Source organism: Silurus meridionalis, chromosome 20, assembly GCF_014805685.1.
Source record: "Silurus meridionalis isolate SWU-2019-XX chromosome 20, ASM1480568v1, whole genome shotgun sequence".
NCBI classification, from domain to species: domain Eukaryota; kingdom Metazoa; phylum Chordata; class Actinopteri; order Siluriformes; family Siluridae; genus Silurus; species Silurus meridionalis.
The window spans coordinates 9,053,806-9,062,102 of record NC_060903.1 but is presented as its reverse complement, the minus strand read 5'-3'; positions in this window follow the sequence as shown (position 1 = coordinate 9,062,102).

The following is an 8,297-nucleotide window of genomic DNA, read 5'->3' as shown; positions in this document are numbered from 1 at the left end:
CAATAACCTTGGAAACGGTGGTCCCAGCTCTTTTCAGGTCATTGACCAGCTCCTTCCATGTAGTTCTGGGCTGATTTCTCACCTTCCTTAGGATCATTGAGGCTCCACGAGGTGAGATCTTGCATGGATCCCCAGTCCGAGGGAGATTGACAATCATGTTTAGCTTCTTCCATTTTCTAATGATTGCTCCAACAGTGGACCTTTTTTCACCAAGCTGCTTGGCAATTTCCCCGTAGCCCTTTCCAGCCTTGTGGAGGTGTACAATTTTGTCTCTAGTGTCTTTGGACAGCTCTTTGGTCTTGGCCATGTTAGTAGTTGGATTCTTACTGATTGTATGGGGTGGACAGGTTTCTTTATGCAGCTAACGACCTCAAACAGGTGCATCTAATTTAGGATAATAAATGTAGTGGAGGTGGACATTTTAAAGGCAGACTAACGTCTTTGAGGGTCAGAATTCTAGCTGACAGGTGTTCAAATACTTTTTTGCAGCTGTATTATACAAATAAATAGTTTAAAAATTATATATTGTGATTTCTGGATTTTTTTTTTTAGATTATGTCTCTCACAGTGGACATGCACCTACTATGACAATTACAGACCCCTCCATGATTTCTAAGTGGGAGAACTTGCAAAATAGCAGGGTAATCAAATACTTTTTTTCCTCACTGTATAAGCTGGAGTTTTATTTTATATTGTAATTGTATTCCAATTGTATTTTTTTATTTTATAATGCTAACTTAAACCATATGTTTTATTTTACTTAAAATCATTCATAGTCTTAGTTTGAATCATGGCCCCCAGACTACATTATATTTTATGTTACTGAATAGTATTGAACATTATACATTCTAGAACACACAGGCAAAATTACGAGGGCTATATTTTCATGTCAATACAAGTATTATTTGGTGACTCACATGATATTTTGCTTGGGCACACACCAGTTATCATAACCCAATGTAGTATTATTATGAGATGACAATGTAACATTTAAGATGGGGAATCAGTCATGAAGTATACAGTACCCAATAAGTGTAAAGAGTAGGTATAGTTTGCAAATGGAAACTTAGAGATCATTGGACGAGACACCTGTCACTCACCTGTATATCTTGACTGACAGGTGTCTTGTCCAATGATCTGTAAGTTTCCTTTCACAAATTATACCTACCTTTTCCGGTTTGTCTGAATTTGGTCGTTGTGTTTTTGGATTTGTTAATGTGTTTTTGAGTTTGTTAATTTGTTTTCGGATTTGTTATTTTGTTTTTAAATTTGTTATTTTGTTTTTGGATTTGTTAGTGTTTTCTAATTTGTTGATTTGTTTTCAGATTTGTTAATCTGTTTTTGGATTTGTTGTTTTGTTTTTGGACTTGTTAATTTGTTTTTGGATTTGTTAATGTGTTTTTGGATTTGTTCATTTGTTTTCGGATTTGTTAATGTGTTTTGCACCTTTCGGCCACCGTAAAAAAGACAACAAATTATGCAAAGAAAAATTAATCCAACATGTCTTTGAGCACATTACTAATGAACCTAAAACAATGTGGAGAAGCAGGACTGCCCATATGGGTTCCTTGTGGTGGCTAAAGGTGGTGCTAATTATGCAGCTTTATTCATTTCTCTCTTATGCCAGTCTAGTCTGTTAAACATGTTGGGTTCTCTGTATGGTTTCAGGGTGGAAGATACTAGAGGATAATGATATTTAATTTTGATTTTATATATATGTAATTCTTGGGTGGATGGTCCTAGGCAATAGTCACTAGCTGTAACATTACTGAATGATTTGTATTATTTCTTAAAATACATTTATGAAGGATGCTGACATGAATTTGGATTGGATCAGTACTGTATGTCATGAAACCCCCTCCAATGTGACCTTTGTTGAAGGCTTGGATTTGGAAGAGTTTGGAGAGAGCACTTGAGTTTTTCAGCAATGCTTTTTGGGCAATGAGTTTTCCTGCTGTGCTGGAGTCAATCTTTGCATTTAGAAAATAAATAAATAAATAAATACAACTTTCTTTGGTGCCTTACCTGAAAGGGAATCTAGAAAGTTTAAGGGAACAAATATTTAGGGCGACTCACTGCAGGGCATTTATTGAGTGGACCTTGATTTCTTTATGGTTGGTGATACACAGCTGTAGAGTTTGGACATTAGACTCCTTTATATGTTTAAAGGATTTCGTGTTGAATCTATGATAACCTCAGACTATAGATAAAAAACTATTTGGTGAGTAGCTCCTGGTTCCACAATGCCAACTGACTGTATAAGACTATTGAAAGTACATTACTCATAATTACACACATTGTATGGTTTTTAAGATGTAAAATCACATTCTTGATATTACCCAAATGAGAATGGATTCCCCTTTTGAATCTGATTCCTCTCAAGATTTCTTCCACTCTTGCCACAGTTCTTTTTCCCTTGTCTGTTCTGTAAATCTGATTTGCGACTATGTCCATTGTAAAAAGCGCTATAGAAATAAACTTGAACTTGAACATTTGTTAAATTATGCTGAAATAGTAAAGTAGATCATATCTTTAGTAAATTTATTATTAAATGTGAAACACACACACACACATGCACACACACACACACACACTCAAACACACTGTGTTACCTAAATGGGGTTTAAAAAATATAAACTATTTAATTAAATGTTTCTATTTATTTCATTTCATTTACATAACAAAGCGTGGATTGTGTGTACTGTTACACCCCTTATTGATACCATCATGAGTTCTATCATCAATAAAGATTTGTAAGCCTTTGTTGCAAATTTGTTGCAGAAGTAGCCTTGCTAACCCAAGCATGACACCACCTCAACCATACTTTACCAGTGAGCTAGTATGCTTTTAACAACCAATTCAGTATTCATGGGCAAAACCCAGGGCTCAGTCCAAGAATAGACTCAGCACACCTTGACTTAAAGAAACTCTCAGGCACATGTTCCTATATTTTAATCACTTGAAAAATCTGTGGATTTTAACAAATGGAATGCATTTGTCAAACAAAGGAAAAAGTCCAGACTTTTCGCTGGCATCCCACAGTTTTTTTATCCTCTCATTTTGTCCCTTTATGCTCACTCTCTTGGCAAAGTCATATACTCACATTGGTGTTCTTACCCCTGCTATACTTTACTCAACTCATCTTCTCCTTCCTGAAGACCTACCGCTTCCTGAAACACTTAAACTGGCACTTATTTTCCTTGTTTGTTATGTGTCTTAATGCCAACACGGGGCACTGAGACAGCAAGCCGGGTTCTCTCCCAACGTCTAAGACCCGTAGGGCTTGCCACGTGACCTTAATAGTGCTGAGTGGGTTGCTTTTTCGGTGCCAAAGAATGATGGATATGTGAAAGTATGCATCTTTGAGATATATTGTGACAAACCAGTCTTCGTATCTGATTTGAGACATGACCTGCATGAGGGTGAGCACCGTGAACATGAGCCTCAATAGTGAGCGGTTCAGCCAACCAGATCCAGAATGGGACACAACCTCCCATCCTTTTTGGGAAATATGAAGTCCCTGGACTCTCTGTCTATTGGAGGGACCACCTTGATGGCCTCCTTCCTTAAGAGAGTGTGTACTTCTTGTTTCATGACCAAAGTCTGCTCGGGTCACGAGACACATCCTGTTGAACGGTTGTATGGTATCTGGGCTTCCACTTCCATGGGCGGTTGCATGCACAAATTAAAAAGACAGCAGCAATTGAGTCTATCTGAGACCCAAAACCAAAACCTGTGGCTATGTTGTCCTAGGTGGTGGAGGGAGAGAAGCGCCCCATGCTGTACATCGGTTGTAAACTCTTGGTGTGGTCTTCATTATCTCCAATGATAACAATTTTGTAATGAAATAAAGCATTTGTAGTTTGAGCAAAATAGATTTACCGTTTTCTTTGTACTGGGGGATTGACTTGACTTTTTAACTCTTGGCCCGGTAAATCATGAGTGCCCGATTAAGCATTAACATTCTTCTACTGTCTTTATAGCAGAAATACATTCAGAGCAAATGCTTTCCTTGCACTTCATCATAGTCTGGATGGTAAACTCTGAGTCATTCTGTCATTTGAATATTAATTATCATATATTAGCATCTTTTAATCATTGACCTTCTGCCTCTTTCACTTAAAGTGCCATTGGGTCTCTGCATTTGACACATATCAGTATGTAGTATGTGTGTTTAAATGATTGCGGATTTTGGACTTATAGGGCACATAAAAAAAAAATGTGCCCTTGTATTTAGTGTTGGATAGGTGTAGTCATTTATACCATTTCCACTGAAATATCAATATATGTGTAAGGTAGCAGCAGAAACAGAAAATATGTGTTTTCCATAAGTTACGTCAGTTAGCTGGTTATTTGCAGCTACACTACACTACACTACAAATTTGTATAAAATAGTGAAAAATCTGGTTTGCAAATAACAAGTTTTATGTTTCTTTGTTTATTTATTTTTTTCTTTTTCATTTTACACATCAGTAGTGACAAGCAATTCAGTCAAGAACCAAGTTTTCACTTTTCACTATGATTAGATAAAATATTTATATTTATTTGCTGTATTTAAATTCATGAACATCCAACAAGCTTATGTTTTCAAGCTCATGAAAACTAAAGCACAGCATCTGCTACATACATTCCCATGCATCTGTTCCTCACCATTACAATGGGTTGCTTTTATTGTGACATGAAATGAATGAATAAATAAAGTAACCTATTTAATTAGGTTAAATTTGTAGTAGCAACGAAAAGTCTTCAAAAGCAAAACATCTAATTTAGGAATACAGCTAATCCTGTTGATCCTGTAAAGCATGGTAACTCCTTGATTCAGTATACACTAAGCAAATTATGTCATTAATCTCTTGACTTGTTGAAGTGTATGCATTGACAAATGAAAACAGTTCAATTGATAGGCTCTTTTATTACTCCAACATGGAGAATACCCATTAGATGTTAAAGTACTGCTTCATGTTTGCTTCACCAGAGAAACCAAGTGATAGTGATAGAGAGCTTACTTACACAACAAGCATGCAGAGCTTAGCTTAAGGCCACTTTCTAGTGGATCAGCAGTTTGCAAGCAAGGGGAACTCTTTATACTTTTGCAGACATTAATGCGGCAAAGCTCTCCCTTTCTTTTTCTCCCCCCCCTTTTTTCTCACTTTTTTGCTCTGCAGTCTCATTAGGTCGTGAGAAAACCTCTGCTCTGCAGTCTACTGCGGACAGTGAGAACCTCAATGCTTTTGTGCTCTGGTAAAAAGAGTACCTGTGAATGTCAAGTGTCACATCTCAGACACCTACCTGCAAATGACATGCCAGTGCAGACAAAACTCTTCCTCTTTTTCCCCCCATTTCTCTATTTTTATTTTATTTTTTCCTTGTTTTTTTTTTTTTTTTCTTTTTCATATCTCTGACTGACTCTCTTTTCTGCTCCTATAAAAAAGCCAGGGGCATGTGACTAAGATAAGGATTTCAATTAAGATATTGTAAGGAAGATTATTCTGTGTGAGAAAGAACAAATTTAAAGCATTTTAACTTGGCCAAGCCTGAAGGAATTTACATCACATATAGGAATTGCCCTACCTACAACTCTAAAAAACAGAGAGAAAAAAAAGAATGAAATAAATGATTTTAAGATTATTTAATCGGTTCATTTTGTTGTTTTTGAGGGGGCTTGTTTGTCAAGAAGCAAAGCATATGTCAGTTCTTCATTACTTATTAAGTTATAGAAAAAAAGTAGAAAATAGTACTTGGATGGAGAATGTCCTTAATTGAAACCCTAAATTTACAATAGTTCACATAGACAATTCAAACTAAAAAAAGTGACAAAGGATTGGTGCATAATACAAAATAGGGTTTATTGATCTGCAGATTGATTCTGGTTTGACTACTAGAATTGCATACACAGACAAATTAGTCTTTTAGTAACAGGTGCCCCTGATATCTTCAGTCCAAAAAATGTACTGTTTCCTTAATAGTGCAAATGATATAATCATATATAAATAAATATATAAATACACATTTTAGAATAAATAGGCAACATGAAAAATTAAGCCAGATCTGTAAATCAATCCAGTGATGCCAGTGGATAAAACAACAAAAGTCATATGAAGTTTTTTTTGTATGAGGCTTGCAGGTAGGGTTACTAGGTTGCAAATATTCCCACTCCTCAATCAATCAATCAATCAATCAATCAATCAATCAATTAATAAACAAACGCACAAAAAACTCTAAACAAATATTTTGGGGCACTTTATACTCAGACTTTAAATAGAAAACAATGTAACAGGGGTACACACACATTTTCTTCATGCTGATATTAGGCTGTACAATCAGAGCTGTTCCCAGTGAACCATTAACCATAATGCTTACTGTTAATGCTGTTTTTTAAGCTGTGCAATAACAATAATTTAAATTTGTGTATCTTAATTATATTGAGGTACAATAATTAATTAATTGTATAAATACAAATGTCTTATCTTATCTTATCTTATCTTATCTTATCTTATCTTATCTTATCTTATCTCTTATGTCAACACCCTATATATATCCCACACAGACCACATGCTCGACACAGGAAAGCATGTATCTGTAATAAATATTTAATTGATACGAATAATAAACATTTATGTACATTGTATGTTTTTCATCATTCTTCATAATTATTCACCATCATTAATAAAATATAATTAAAATGAAATGTTGCCCAAAGGAGCCCATTTTAAAATAGCAGAACTCCATCCCTGCTTTATTGTAGATTCTAATGGCATAATCAGCAAAACTTTCCAATTATTCCGAAATGCAACATACATTACATTGTTGTTCCAAAACCTAATGTTAGAATCAGTAGTTTTTTAGCAGGGTACAGTACATCATATGTGTTTCCCAGGGTGTGTTTGAATATCTTCCATTTGGTGAAAAGGCAGATTAATTTACTCTGAACATCATTTTACATCAGCCTACACTATTCACAAGCATTTGAATGTTCACGTAATGCTTGTGACAAAACTGTTCCCAAGATTGATCAAACTGTCACGTTGTACCTTTTGTGATATGGCTATAGACAATTCTATTCAGGAAGTAAAGTCACCTAATAAATCAAGATGAGAAAATGATTGAACCCTTCAGAGAGCCTTTCAGAAAGAGAAACCAAATCAACCATATGGTGCACCAGGCGATTGCATTTCCCGGGTACAATAAAGAAACCAACACAGCATGAAGTAAGTCCACCTTTCTGAAGTCAAAATGTCATTTGCTACCTGGAGTGAACTGTGTCTATGTGAAGTGTGCAGATGGATGCTCAACTGAGCATTCAAGGTGTGAAGCACCATCACTACTCTTTTTCCTATTCTCACTCTTTTTTTATTTTTAATTTTTTTGGCTGACACTATTTTGAAAAACATACATGGACAAAGGAATGTGGTGCCCTTATACTGTGGTTTGTCATGCTCTTTCTTAAATGTAAAAAACTGGATAATTAACTCCATTTAAGGTTGCCGTATAAATTACTTGTCAATGTTGCTTTCTGTCATACATCAAGCATTAGTTATGAAAAGGCAAGGTTGAAGAGGAGGATACAAATAGGCAGGAAGGAGTTATAGAAGTGTGACTATTTGACTTTGAAGACAGTATGATCCAGATTTCAATCATCTTTAAGCTGCCCCCTCTCTACCCTGAGAGATCTGATTTCAAAACCTACTCATTTCAGCACAGGGTCACCTTACTCAGCTCTCTTCCTCTGTTTTTGTGACCTTTTTTTTAACTTGTCCCTTTTCCTCTGTTCTCTCTAGTCTTCAGGTATCCTTTATCTATTACTCCCCTTTACTTCCCTTATTAAACATTCTCTGCCCAACATCTCCCCTTTTTATACAGTATAATAATTAGTGTTGTTCTGAATTTTGCAACAGATCTTTGGGCAGTGAAATTGTGATGTTTTGTATCTGTGAGAAAAAAATTATGAAATATGTACATACATGAATGTCTGGATGATTTATGAATATGAAATTACCAGTGTATGCATACGATTAAACAAAGACTGGTATGTGTATAAAACTAATAACAGCCACATTACTAATATTACAACTAATTATCCATAAGCAGCCACACTGACTAAATTAAAATATAATAAAATCACTGAAAACACTGATGTATGTGGCAGTGTCTGGATATATGAATGATAATGTGGCCACCTCAGAAATCATGTCAGATATGGTCAGAGGTTTTAGAGAAATGGTCATCACATCACATCATCCTTATCATCATCATCATCATCATCATCATCATCATCATCCTCATCATCCTTAAAACAC